Consider the following 13,736-nt stretch of genomic DNA (forward strand, 5'->3'; position numbering starts at 1 on the left):
TAGAACAATGTGTTTTTCTGTTTCATTGCTTTTGCCTATTGCTCAGTTCAGATTTGCTTATAGCAGCCCAAAATAACCTGCTTGACAATGTTCTGCTCCAGTTATGCACAATGATAAAAATCTCAAACCTCCATTATAAATTTCGTTCTCCAGTGTCTGGTTGCTCAAATGTAATACTTAGCTTCTAAAATAAACATATCCAAAATATGATATTTGAATCTTTATGAAGCCCAAGAGGATCATTGGGTAGAACACTGATGTTCTATAGAACAACACATTAAACATGGTACAGAGTAGGACATGATGAATCTAAATAAAACACATGTTATAGATTGCTTCATAAAATGAGGAAGGGATATACCAAGTTGTCGCCATACCTTGCAAACTTTATTCTTTTTGTTGTTGGTTCTAGCATATTTTTGACAATGCAATTTTTTCTTTCACTCTTCTGCAAATCGCAATGGCAGCAGGAGACAGTCCCTTTGATGTTTCAACAGAGCTTTATTAGTCTAGCGATGTGGCATCTGAACCTCTAATTAGACCTCAAGAATAAGAGAAGCAAGCAGCTGGGACACCTCCCACCACAAGCCCAGGTTTTAGAGGGAAGGGTTCATCTACGTTCCCAAAATAACTCTTCCTCATTCTCCCTCATTCCCAGAGACCAGAATGGCCCTGGGCAGAATACAAGACATCCATGGCCTGAAACATGTCTCAGGACTGGAAATGATAATGATTACCTGAAGGATCTAACACAAGGGGAAGTTGCTTGAACTCCCTCACCTTTCTAGGCATCAGGGCAAGGGGTATATATGATGGTGCACAACGCCTATCAGAGGCTTTTACCTCCAGCAGACGGTGCCGTGTCCAGATCAAGGAAGACTACAATAGGAATAAAAAATGAAATGTTACTGGAAGGCTTTTCAAAATCGAGGCAATTGTAATATATTCCCTTTGAAGTTTATTGAACCATATAATTTGCTAAATGATTCTACCTCGTCAATGACAATGGAGAATCACAAGCAGGAGTCAAAAGTTGAGAAGGCTGAAGTGGCAAACAGATAGAAATAGTGGGAGCATTTATTTTATTTTATTTTTATTTTTTACCTTTGTATAGCGCACAAACAGCCCTTGGGCATCGTGGCGCTGTTACTTGAGGGGAACTTAGTTACAGGGAAAGCAGAAGTGGGTTATGCATTTACATGTTCTACATTAATGCATTTGAGCACAAGTTAGAAGTACATTTTGCGGTTATCAGACAACATTCACTGAAGGGAAGCTGGTGCTGAAAAGTAGTGGGTGGCTGGAACACAGGAATAACACATTGGTCCATAGAATTCAATAGTTAGTAGTGAAGTGTACATATCCACAGGTTAATTCAATCAATAGGCCATCAGTGCAGGTTTGTTGGCATTGTCTCCCGCAACCTGCCCATTAGTGTGCTGGTGCCTGCAGTTGTTAGTAAAACTGAAATGCTGACGCCTTTTGGTTGATGCCATGTTGTTTCTCCACTTCTGTTGCATCTTAAATACTCCCACATTCTACAGGAGTGCACCTTCAGGTAATGTTCACAGGTTCCTTTTAGGCAGGGAGGTTACCTAGTTTGCATCTTGGATTCGGGATAATTTCATGGGGGCCCAAGACTGATCAAAGGGCACATAGGCTGTGAGTCTAACCAACGTCACTTACTGTTAATGAGCTTTCTTCACACCCTTAATGTGCTTTCTCCCATGAGCATGCCAGACTAATCATCATTTGGTTACCAGTGCACAGACACAACCTTAGTAAGGTGTTAGAGGCCAGCACTGGGCATCACTTTAAAGCAATCTGCACTCCAATGTAGGTATCTGAGACAGAAAGATAATCCCAGACTCAAGGAAGTAAGTTTGACAGAAGGCTGATTGCACAGAGAGACCCCTTGATGTTCTGGTTAACCAATCACTCGGAGCATATAGACACATGGCATCTTGCACATCTGTAAACTAACAGGTCCCCAAACTTGTGGGATTAGATCTTATGGCCAAAATGTGTGAAAGCAGTAGCTCTTCTCCGGCAACAATTGTCTGGGTACACTGTATGGAGCAATTCCGATTGTGGTGTCGGCAGCAGGAAGAAGGCTGAGGAACAGAGGTGTGCTGCTGCGCTGTGCTCACACGGTGGAATTCCAGATGGCGTAAATGCTTCTTGTACCTTTAATGCCTTGCCCTCTTCATCAGGAGTCAAAACATTATCAAAGAAATAACCACACACCTAAGACAGAAGTCCTCCACACTTGAGGTAATTCGAGACCGATTAAGAATCAGCCATTCGCAAAAGGGAAAGGAAACCAAATCTAGAGTGGATGACCTTAGATCAGTTTTCGGCTCACTGCTCTGCAGGTTGCTCCACCGCTCTGTCCATTGCACTCATGCACTTTTGGAAATCAATTATGGATTGTTTTCCTGAGGCAGAAATGGATTACACTGGATACATTTGATATATTTTAGTTGATAGAGATTTAATGAATTACTGTATTATAGTATACATTTGTTATGAATTTAATGTGCTATATGTATTTTATAGTGCGTAAAGTATTGTTAAGTATTATCACACAAAATAAAAAAATAAAAAAACATAAATGGAGGGCCACTAGGAATGATTGGAAGGAACTAGGCCCCTCCTAAAGAAGGCTAAAAGGAGGGCGTAAAAAATCAAAACAGTGGAAAAACGCAGAGGGGACAGACAAGTCTGTTTACACGTCCTTGTATCTAGGGGAGGAGTCTTTGAAGACCACCCTAAAGGAAGTTCGGGAGGAGGCAGACGGGCTTGCTTGTACTCTCTTCCTCCAAGGGCAGACCCATATGGAAGGACAAAGTCAGACGAACGAAATCGGAAAAAAGGCTGCACCAGCTGATGAGGCTCTGACAGTCTTTATCCTGGGGAAACCGGCACACCTCTTCCTGACTAACCAGACTAGCCAGGCTGTTTCACAAATGCTTGCGGGAACTGAAAGACATCCACTAACCTGCCCTTCACTGGCAACACTAAGGACTAAGGGAGGAAACCTGAGCCTGTGTCAGGATTGCTTCTGAAGACGGTATCCCATGTTTGAAAAGACTTTCTTTTGAAAGCTTACAGGTTGAGTAGACCGTGTGTGTGTGTGTGTGTGTTTGTGTGTGTGTGTTTGTGGAATCGAAACTCAACAAGGGGCATCGAGCTAGGGTGTGCCAGTGATACTATCCCTAGTGTGACATCCCATGTACCCATGATCCCTCACACGTGTAGGACCATCAGATTATTTTTTTCCGCCATTCCAATCGGACGCATATTGCGGAGTTCCATTGGCATAAGCCAATTATACATGTATTATTGTTAAAATTCCCCGTATCTTTCCACCCTATGCCGAAGATCGACGCCGGTGAAGATCGAGGACAACAACCGTCGAGACTCCACGACGGACCATGGGCCTCAGAAGGCCTCTGGCCTCGGCCCGGGCCTTGGAATGCCTCTGGCCTCGGCCCTGTACAAGTAGGGAGAGTGGGGGGTGGTCACACAGGCTCCCACATTAATTTTCTACATATACTCGCCCGCTGCCAAATTAATACATATGGAAAGTACTCCCTTTAAATTCTGCCCAAAGTGTAACAGGAAGTTCCCCTGGGTAGATGAGCACAATACGTGCAATTTGTGTCTCCCTCGAGACCATCCCGAGGCTACCTGTTGAGCTTGTAAGCTCTTCAAGCCCAAAACACATAAAGACCGCTCCACTAAACGCTGGGCCCACTAAGCCAGGCCACGAGAGGCCATGGACGCCGAAGGGAGCTTTAGCGATGGCAGCAACGCTGACGTATCAGACGGCGAGGGCAGAAGGGTGACTTTAGACACCCATGCGCAAGACCCCGACCTTGGAGGACTAGCCAGCGGCCCAGTTATGGGGACAACACCTGGCGGCAAAAGCGCAACCCACACCACTTCCACTAAGCACATCAGCCCCAGCTGTGACTCGATGCGCGTGTCGAGCGATCGGCAACGTAAGGCACCGAAAGAGCGGTCGAACGATTCTGAGTCCTCTGGGCGTTCACGTTCAAGATCGCCACATGACAAAGACCAACCGTCCACGGTTGGGAACAGTGCCGCACTACCAATACTTGTAGAGGTTCGGTCGTCAGAAGACAATGCCGACCTCTATGCTCCCAAGCGTGTAGCGTCTACTCCTGAGATTCGACACCCCTCTACCACCTTCGAATCTCGACGCAAAACGTCCAAGACCTCCTCCGAAACCCGGCGCGATGCGTCGAAACTCTCGGAAACCCCTAAAACCTCAGGAGAACATTCCTCTAGTCACGGGAAGGGGGATAAACAGCACAAGAAACCTTCACAACAACAGACAGAAAAACAGAAGTCCCCTGGAAAGTCCAAGGTCCCTGACACTACTCCAAGGGGTAAAATTGTCCCTCCCACTCCTCATGATATGGGCATGGATGAGGAACCACAGCAAGAGAAGGTTATTCCCAGTTCCAAGGAATGGAACTCAGAGGACATTGATAGGGTAATGAGAAGGATTTCCTTTTTTGTAGACTTTTACGAAAAGGACCTTAATTATTTCCATAGCTATACAAATACACCAGCTACCTCTACCCCTTCGGGATCCAAGTACTCTCAACCCACTACTAAAAGGCTCCGTTCTGAGACTCCAGCGCAGGGATTGGTTTCAGACCCTTTAATAATTCAGCCTTACCATCCAGAGTCATATGGTGAAGAGACAGAAACACAGATGTTGGACGACCAGACAGGGGCTGCTTACTATGGGTATGATGAGGACCAGGAAGAGGAAGAGGAAGATGAGGCGGACCCTACAGTCTTGACTCCGCTATTCCAAAAGATCCCCCGGTGAATGACTCACCGATTGATAATCAACCACTCCTCAATGAGGTACTAGCTAAAACTGCAGCCCATTTTCAAATAGACACACAAGGTGTCCAAGAAGATAGAGATTTAGTAGAAGAAATCCTAAGGGACAAAAGAGCCATTGCCCAAGCTATCCCCATATTAAAATCAATCCAGCGCAGAAATGATCCCTCGCTGGTAACCCCTAATCTTACTCGTGCAGTTAATCCACGAGTGGAGAAATTATTCTGGCCCGTTCCCTCCGATCCCATGTACATAAGGGGTCAGTTAAAACCTGACTCATTGGTAGTAATAACCACCAGAAAGAGGGCGGGCACACCACTAGCTTCTTCAGAAGCACCCCCCGATAAAGAGAGCAAAAGGATATATGCTCTGGGGAGGAAGCTGGCATCCACGTCCGCATATCAGGCACGTATTGCTAACACTACCACTCTGTTAGCAAGCTATAACTGCCACCAGTGGGAACAAGTAGCTGCTCTAATAGCCTCTGCACCTGAACCACTAATGGGCCAGTTGGCCCAAATTGCATCAGACGGAAGATCTGTGTCTGGATGCATCCTTAAAGCAAACTCCGATGCAGCAGATAATGCAGGAAGATTAATAGCAGAAGGCACAGTAATAAAGCGCCACGCTTGGCTCAGGCAGTCAGGGTTTAAACCCGAGACCCAAGCCACGCTTATAGACATGTCGGTAGCGCATAACGTTCTATTTGGCAAGGCAGTGGAAGAGTCGCTAAAGACAGCTAAAGATGAGTACGAGACCTTAAAATCTCTTGGACAACTCACAAATAAACCCCAGGTCAAAGGGGAAATAATAATTTTCGTCGCTTTCACGGCCAAAGCTCCCAGAGGGGTTCCAACTACTATCAAAATCAAGGAACCTCATGGGGCAACAGTCAGTTCCAGACTTCACAGGGCTCCCCCAGAGGTGAACGTAGGGGCCACTGTAGAGGTAGAGGCAGCCCTGCCAGAGGTGGTGCACCACCTGCTAAACAGTGACGTTCCGCTTCGGGTGTCCTCCCATGCATCCCAAGTAGGGGAGTGCATTTCCACCTTCACCCACGCATGGGAGGGGATCACTTCGGGCAGACGGGTGCTCTCCACAGTGTCCTCAGGGTACTGCATAGAACTACTAGGGCGCCCCATGACATCCTCCAAGACAGAAGGTACACTCGTTGGAACACCAGAAAATCCTTCTTGAGGAAATCACCATTCTGCTGGCAAAGGACACCATAGAAAACGTCCCGGCAGCCAGGTAAACACGGGTATTTATTCAACCTACTTCCTTGTGCCAAAAAAAGATCTCACAATGCGCCCAGTATTAGACTTGCGCCCTGCAAACACTATGTCAAGCCACAAAAATTCTGCATGACTACATTGCAAGAGGTAATCCCACTACTAAAAAAGGGGGATTACATGGCAACATTGGATATGAAAGATGCCTATTTTCAGATTTCAATGTTCCCAGCACACAGAAGATTCTTGTGCTTCAAGATAGACAACCAGCATTACCAATTCAAGGTGCTACCCTTCGGAATAGCCTTGGCTCCAAGGGTATTCACCAAGGTACTGGCGGTGGTGGCAGCACACTTACGGAGGGAGACAATCCCAGTGTACCCTTACCTGGACGACTGGCTCATTACAGGGGAGTCCCCCCGATTTGCAGACTAAACATTCAAAGAACTATCGACCTCCTCTTCCAATTGGGCTTCTCGATCAACGAGAAAAAATCAAGCCTGGTGCCAAGGACCTCAAAACAGTTCCTAGGAGCTATCCTAAACACCCAAGAGGGGTTGGCCTTTCCATCAGAGGAAAGAATTCGAAAATCTGTTGCTGCAAATTCCTCAATACCAAGCCAGTCGCCAAATAAGGGTGCGCAAAGTGATGCGTTTGCTAGGCATGATGGCATCTTGCATTTACCTGGTTCTCCACGCACGCCTGCGTATGTGACCCATGCAGGAATGGTTGGCGTAACAGTGGTCTCAAGCAAGTGGTCAGTGTGACTTTCTAGTGGTTGTTTCGCCAACACTAGTACAAAGTCTTCGCTGGTGGACAAGGGAGAACCTGACAAAGGGGAAACCCTTTTACGATCCAGAGATACAGGCCGTTGTTACAACAGACGCCTCCCTAGCAGGGTGGGGAGCCCGATACCTGCACCATACAGCTCAGGGTCTCTGGTCTCACACAGTGGCTCAGAACCACATCAACCTGCTAGAATTTCTGGCAGTCTTCAGAGCTCTTCGGGTGTTCGAACACCTCCTTCCCAACCTGTCAGTGCAGATCCTAACAGACAGCACTACGGCGATGTTTTTCTTAAACACAAGGGCACTCGTTCACCAAATCTGCCCAAGCTTGCCCAGAAAATTTGGAAATGGGCACTCAAACGGAACATTTACCTGTCATCCCAACATGTTCCAGGGGATCTCAATTCACTGGCAGACGCTCTGAGCAGGGATCCCCTCCCAGAGGAACGAACACGAGTGGCGACTAAACGAAGAAGTCGTAGGAGACCTCTTCTCTCAGTGGAGTTTCCCCACTATAGACCTATTCGTCACAGGCGAAAACAGGCAATGCTCAGAATTCGCATCCAGGTTCCCCAAGCCAGGCTCCCGGGGGAATGCCCTATGGATGAATTTGTCAGGGATGTTTGCCTACGCTTTTCCACCAACCCCTCTGATGAGGAAGGTGGTGAACAAGATGCACAGGGAATCAATTACGCTCATCCTAGTTTCTCCTATGTGGGCAAGACAACCATGGTATCCACACCTACGGAAACTGGCGGTGTGCAACGCCATCAAACTCCTGTGACGGTACAACCTACTCTCCCAGCACGAGGGTCTAACAGTGCATCCTCAGCCCAACTTGATGAACTTGGCAGCATGGCTCTTGAAGTCATAGAATTCGGACATCTCAATCTACCTCAGAGATGTATGGATATCCTAAAAGAATCAAGAAAACCTAACACAAGGTACTGTTACTATGACAAGTGGAAAAGATTTGTTATTTGGTGCCAGAATAAGCAAATCAACCCAGTTGATTGTACTCCTTCCAATATTGTCACCTATATGCTTAACTTAATGGATGCAGGGTTAGTGTTTAACTCACTTAAAGTGCACCTGGCAGCTTTATCAGCTTACACCACTTCCCATAACAAGGTGTCATGGTGGAAAGTGCCAGTTGTCAAAGCATTTATGGAAGGGGTAAAGAGACTCCACCCTCCAATCTCTAACCCACCACCAGGGTGGGACCTTAATCTGGTACTTGCTAAGCTCATGGGTCCTCCCTTTGAGCCCATGCACAAATCTAGTCTCAAACACCTGACTTATAAAACTGCCTTCTTAATAGCCATTAGATACATAAGAAGGGTCAGTGAAATTCAAGCTCTGTCCGTGCAGGATCCTTTCTTTTCAGTACATAAGGATAAACTGGTTTTACGCACTCACCCTAGGTTTTCACCTAAGTTTATTTCCAAATTCCAGGTTAACCAGTCCATTGAGCTACCAGCCTTCTTCCAGGAACCCAGAAGCTCTGCTGAGGTGAAACTCCACACACTAGATGTGAGGAGAGCGGTCCTCTACTATGTAGATAAGACCAGACTGCTAAGAAAGACAGATCAACTGTTCATCTCCATAGCTCTAGGCAGAGAAGGAGATCGCGTCTCAAAGAATGCCATCTCTAGATGGATAGTCAGATGTATCCAACTGTGCTATTCCCTCTCAGATAAAACACTGCCTTTTACGCCAAGGGCCCACTCTACAAGAGGTACTGGAGCCACTCTGGCTTTCATTGTAAATGAACCCCTTGACAGCATTTGCAAAGCAGCTACATGGAGCACTATTCACAGCTTTACTCAGAAGTACTGCATTGACAATCATTCCAAGACAGATACTCAAGTGGGACAAGCGGTTCTAATACTTTTATTTGCTCATGACCCGTCTCACATCCCACCTGCTTCTTCTTTTTTTTCAAGGTTATTTTTTTATTGAAATCTCGGACCACATAAAGTATATCTCAACGAAAACCAATTATATCACATCATAACTAATTAACATTCATGTGCCGGAACTTCATTTTATCTGATTAACAATACAACTGTTGCTCTTATACTCTTTGACAACTTCCTATTAAACAGTTCAGGGAAAATTAATTAGAGCTAGGATTGCAAGCAGTTCAGAAGCAACAAAGGGGAAAGGGGAAAAGAAAGAGAAGAAAAAAAGAAAACAAAAGAAAAAATTTATTATATCCTTGGTACTTTTATCTAAGATACATATTTCATGCAATCCAGAATCATTGTCATGGGTTCAGCAGGTACTTCACAAGTCTTGGTGGAAAGAACATATGCTCTTTTTCTGATGCATAGTCTAGGAATGGCCCCCACGTGCGCATGAATTTAGCGAGCGCCCTGTCAATCATGGCTGCCAGTTTTTCCATTGCAAGTAGTTCCCAAACCTTCACCCACCAGTATGCAATATGTGGACCCTCCACATCTTTGGAAAATCGGGCTTGGTGAGCCTAGCAGCCATAAGTAGTTGAGAGATTAGTTCAGCTCTGGGGCCCGACAATGGGTAAGAACCATCCTCAGGAACGTCACCCAACAACAGAATTTGCGGGTCCATTGGAGGCAATGTATCGCAGATCTCCTTGATTTTGGATCGTATCTCCAACCAAAATGATTGTATAGTCGGGCAATGCCACTACATGTGTCCCAGGTCTCCTCTCTCGCCACATCCATGGCAACACGTGTCTGGAATCTCTGGGTTCATTGCATGAAGTTTATGTGGAGATATGTTTGAGAGCACCCTCTCTAACTGCTGTGCATCGTGAGGTCTTATGGGCCCTACTCCATATCTTCTGCCAAGAGTCTTGAGGAATCGTAATCCCCAATTCCCTTTCCCATGCTAACATGTAGGGTAATTTGTCCTCCAGCGGGGCGTTCTTCAGGAGGCGATAACAAGCAGCTATTCTATGGGACTGTTGGCCCTCCATAACTGTCAGTTCTATCCCTGTAGGGGGTCTGTTAGCTGCTCGTTTTACACTTGAGTGTGTGACCCAATGACGCAGTTGCAGATATCTGAACCTCTCTGTTTCGGGGAGCCCAAACTTCATCTTGCATTGTTCAAAGGTCAAGGGTGTGTTGTTATCATAGAGGTCTCGTAACCTTAGGGGGTTCCTTTCTGACCAGAGGTGATAAGCATTAGGTTGGAGGCCTGGAGTGAAGGCCGGATTATGGGTGATAGGAGAGACGGGGCCCAAACCAGCTGAGAAGCCTCGTTGTGCACAGGCTTTATCCCAGCAGCGAAGTGTATTTATCGTGGTTGGGAGAAGGGAGATTTGGTGGGTACGTGCTTCTTTTGGGAGGAATGGCAGAAAGTTCAGGGGAACGGAAGACCACTGCTTGTTCAATATCATACCACTTAGGTAAAGCCTCACTCGGGCCTGACCACCCCAGCATCACTGCTAGCTGAGCCGCTCTGAAGTATCTCGAGATGGAGGGGAGTCCTAGGCCCCCGGACGCTTTCCCCCTCGTAATAAGTGTGCGCGGGAGCCTCGGTGTTTCCCTTGCCATATAAACCTGCCAATTTCTTTTTGCAGTTCAAGAAGATCTCGTTCCGGGATTGCTATTGGGAGGGCATGAAATGTGTATAGGAGCTTCGGGAGCAGAGACATTTTGACTGCACTAATATGACCGAGCCATGAGATCTCTTGCGCTGTCCATCTGTGCAAAGAGTCACTGGCTTCTTTTAGGAGGTTAGGAATGTTGGTCTTTAGCAGGCCCTCGTAGGTTAGAAATAAGCGCACCCCTAGGTACGTAATGTGTGTGGAGTTCCATTGAAATGGGTATGTGTTCTGCAATGCTATTCGAGTGGCCTGAGATTCCGACAGCCCCATTCCCATTGATTTTTCAGAATTTATTGTGAACCTGCAGACCATAGCAAATTGAGCCAATGGGTTCATGAGGATGAGTAGGGAGCTACGGGCGTCTCTAAGGAAGCAGAGCACATCGTCTGCATACAACGCGACTTTGTGACATTTCCCTTTGAGCTCAAATCCCTGGATCCCCGGGTGAAGGCGAATGTGTTGGGCTACAGGCTCCATCGCCAATGCAAACACCAACGGCGACAGAGGGCATCCCTGTCTGGTGCCCCTGCGCAGGGGTATTTGAGAAGACCATTGCGAGTTGACTTGTACGCGAGTCGATGGAGTTTGAAATATTTGACAATATTAGTCTAGAGAATTTAGGGCCAAAGCCTTTTAAAACTAGGTCTAGGTATTCCCAGGACATACTGTCAAACGCCCTATGGGCGTCTAAGGACAGGGGAGAAAGGGAGCCCGGGATTGATGGGGCTAAAGATATCAGGTCTATAGCTCGACTGATGTTATCATACGCCGAACGGCCCTGAATAAATCCAGTCTGGTCTCGGTCTATAATGAGGGGCAGGACCTCCCCTAGGCGGTGAGCGATAATTTTGCTATATATCTTCGCATCCGAGTTAAGAAGAGCTATAGGGCGATAGGATGCGCATTCTGTTGGCTCCTTTCCCAGTTTCAGGATTAGTGTAGTGGCCGATTCCGCCATCGTCTGTGTGACAGTTCCTTCTTCCCACAGAGAGTTAAATAGTTTTGTGAGGTGGGGAGTAAGTTCAGCTCTGAAGATTTTATAAAACTTATTGGTAAACCCATCAGGGCCCAGGGCCTTGCCAATGGGAAGGGCTTTGATCATATCTTCAACTTCTTGGGCAGTTATAGGGTCCTCTAATGAGGCACGTAAGGCTTGTGGGATTTGGGAGACTCGTACATCTGTTATACATTTTTTAGCGGTTTGTGGATCCCTGGCGTGGGGGGCTGCTTGCTCTCTAAAGAAGTTTTCTACAATGCAGAGTTTGCCCTCCTCAGAGGAAACGGGTCTGCCCAAGTGGTCGCGCAGGGAGTCTATCCTATTCCGTTTTGCTTGTTTTTTAAGTTTCACTGCCAGCAGCCTATTAGCTTTGTTCCCTTTTGTGTAAAAGTATTGTTTTACCCGCAACATATAGTGTGCCGCTCTTGATGTATGGTGCACTTCTAGTGCCTTCTGTGCTATGCGAAGTTCCCTCAGGGAGCAGTGCGAGCTCTTCTCTTTATGTATTGCTTCAAATTTACGAACCACTCCCTCTAGCTGGGACTGAAAGATCTTCCTGGCCCTCCCCCTCTGTGCAGCTTGTTCTACCAGGTGACCTCTGATAACAGCCTTTCCAGCATCCCACATTACCCCACAGCCGTATTCCCTGTGTCATTCTCCTGAAAAAGGAGCGTAATGGTTTCAACTATATGGGCACGGATTGCCCCGTCCTCCAATAGGAGGTCATTTAATCGCCAAGGTGGTCTTTGGGGAGGGGTTGCTTGGGGAGGAATTAGTGTTAGGCGCACCGGGCGTGATCTGAGAGGGCTTCTGGGAGAATTTCAGTCTCTGTCGCCCATGGGATAAGGGTGTCAGAGAGGAGAAACATCAAGTCTGGAGAACCCTTTATGGACTGGTGAGAAGTATCTATAGTCTTGTTCCTCCAGATGTAAGAACCGCCACACTTCGATAAGGGAATGTTCTCGCAACAACGTAGTAAGGGCTAAGACATTTTTCTTGTCCTTTGCCGTTGGGGGGAAGTGTCTTATAGATCGACTACTGCATTAAAGTCCCCACTGAGAATTATCTCGCCTTCCGCATGTTGCGCTAAAGTGTCCGAGAGAGAAGCAAAAAATAGGTTTTGTTTAGCATTTGGGGCGTATAACGAGATCATTTTCCGCCCCCACAGTATTGCTACTATCAGAAGGAATCTCCCCTCACTGTCTCATATTATCTTCAATGTTTTTAGGGGGATGCCCTTACGCACCAGGATGGCGACCCCGCACTTCTTCGTGCCAACAGAGGAAAAGAATTGCGTTGGGTAGAGTCTACTGTTAAGGCGAAATTCGTCGGCAGGTTGAAGGTGGGTTTCTTGGAGAAATAGAAACGCTGAAACAAGTGTCACTAGTCTGTGGAGCAATGCATTACGTTTTAGGGCAGAGTTCAAACCTTGTACGTTAAGGGTGGTAAATTTAATCTCCGGGGTCGCCATTCCGGGATCACTCGGCCTCCCATGATGCGCTAGCTAATGTCTTTTTCTCCCCGTCTGGGGTCTCCCGTCCCCTAGCAAATGATCTGGGGGAGTCGCATGTGGACAGATGGCACCTCCCACCCCGGGGGCCAGAGACTCGACAATGACCTGAGATTGACCAAAGATGTTTAGGACCATAATAAAGACATGTTGGCAGAGTGACCAACGGCAACCACGTAGAAACAAAAGCTATAATAAACATAAAGACAAAAGCATAAGAGGCTTTTGGTAGCCTCAATTCCGTTTTCAACATTAACAAACCATCAGCAACATGGGTACATTCACACGCGGACGTGTTTTTTGGCACGTGCGGATGCACCCGTGCTGAGGGAAACGGCCACGCGCATTACTTCTCTTACGCGCTTAGGCCCTTTCCTCGGATTACTCGCATTAACACGCGGACGTGCTGTTTTTTCACATGCTGAATCACTATGCACCCGTCACGAGGGAAACGCCCGCATGCGTAACGTCACAGACGCGCTTACGCGCTAAGGGCCTTTCCTCAAATCGCATGTGAAACTCCCTGCGCTCCCCTCAGAATACATGTACCCCTCTCGTGCTAGCGATAACGCGTGTATGAGTTCCCGCACACCCCCGAAATGCACGTACCCCGCTCGCACAGGGCCTATCGCGTGTGAAACTCCCTGTGTACCCAACAAATACACGTACAACGCTGGCCCAAGGCCTGTTGCATGTGAAACTCCCCGCGTACCCCACAAATACACGT

At 47.0% G+C, this 13,736-nt stretch overlaps 1 protein-coding gene across 2 annotated transcripts in view; it reads left to right on the top strand.

Annotated features, from left to right (window-relative positions):
- CLMN (calmin) overlaps positions 1 to 13,736 on the top strand; it is a 2,282,147-nt gene that overhangs the window by 1,696,558 nt on the left and 571,853 nt on the right. The window lies entirely within an intron of this gene.

The sequence above is a fragment of the Ambystoma mexicanum genome, chromosome 14, assembly GCF_040938575.1.
Source record: "Ambystoma mexicanum isolate Mex_15411 chromosome 14, UKY_AmexF1_1, whole genome shotgun sequence".
Taxonomy (NCBI): domain Eukaryota; kingdom Metazoa; phylum Chordata; class Amphibia; order Caudata; family Ambystomatidae; genus Ambystoma; species Ambystoma mexicanum.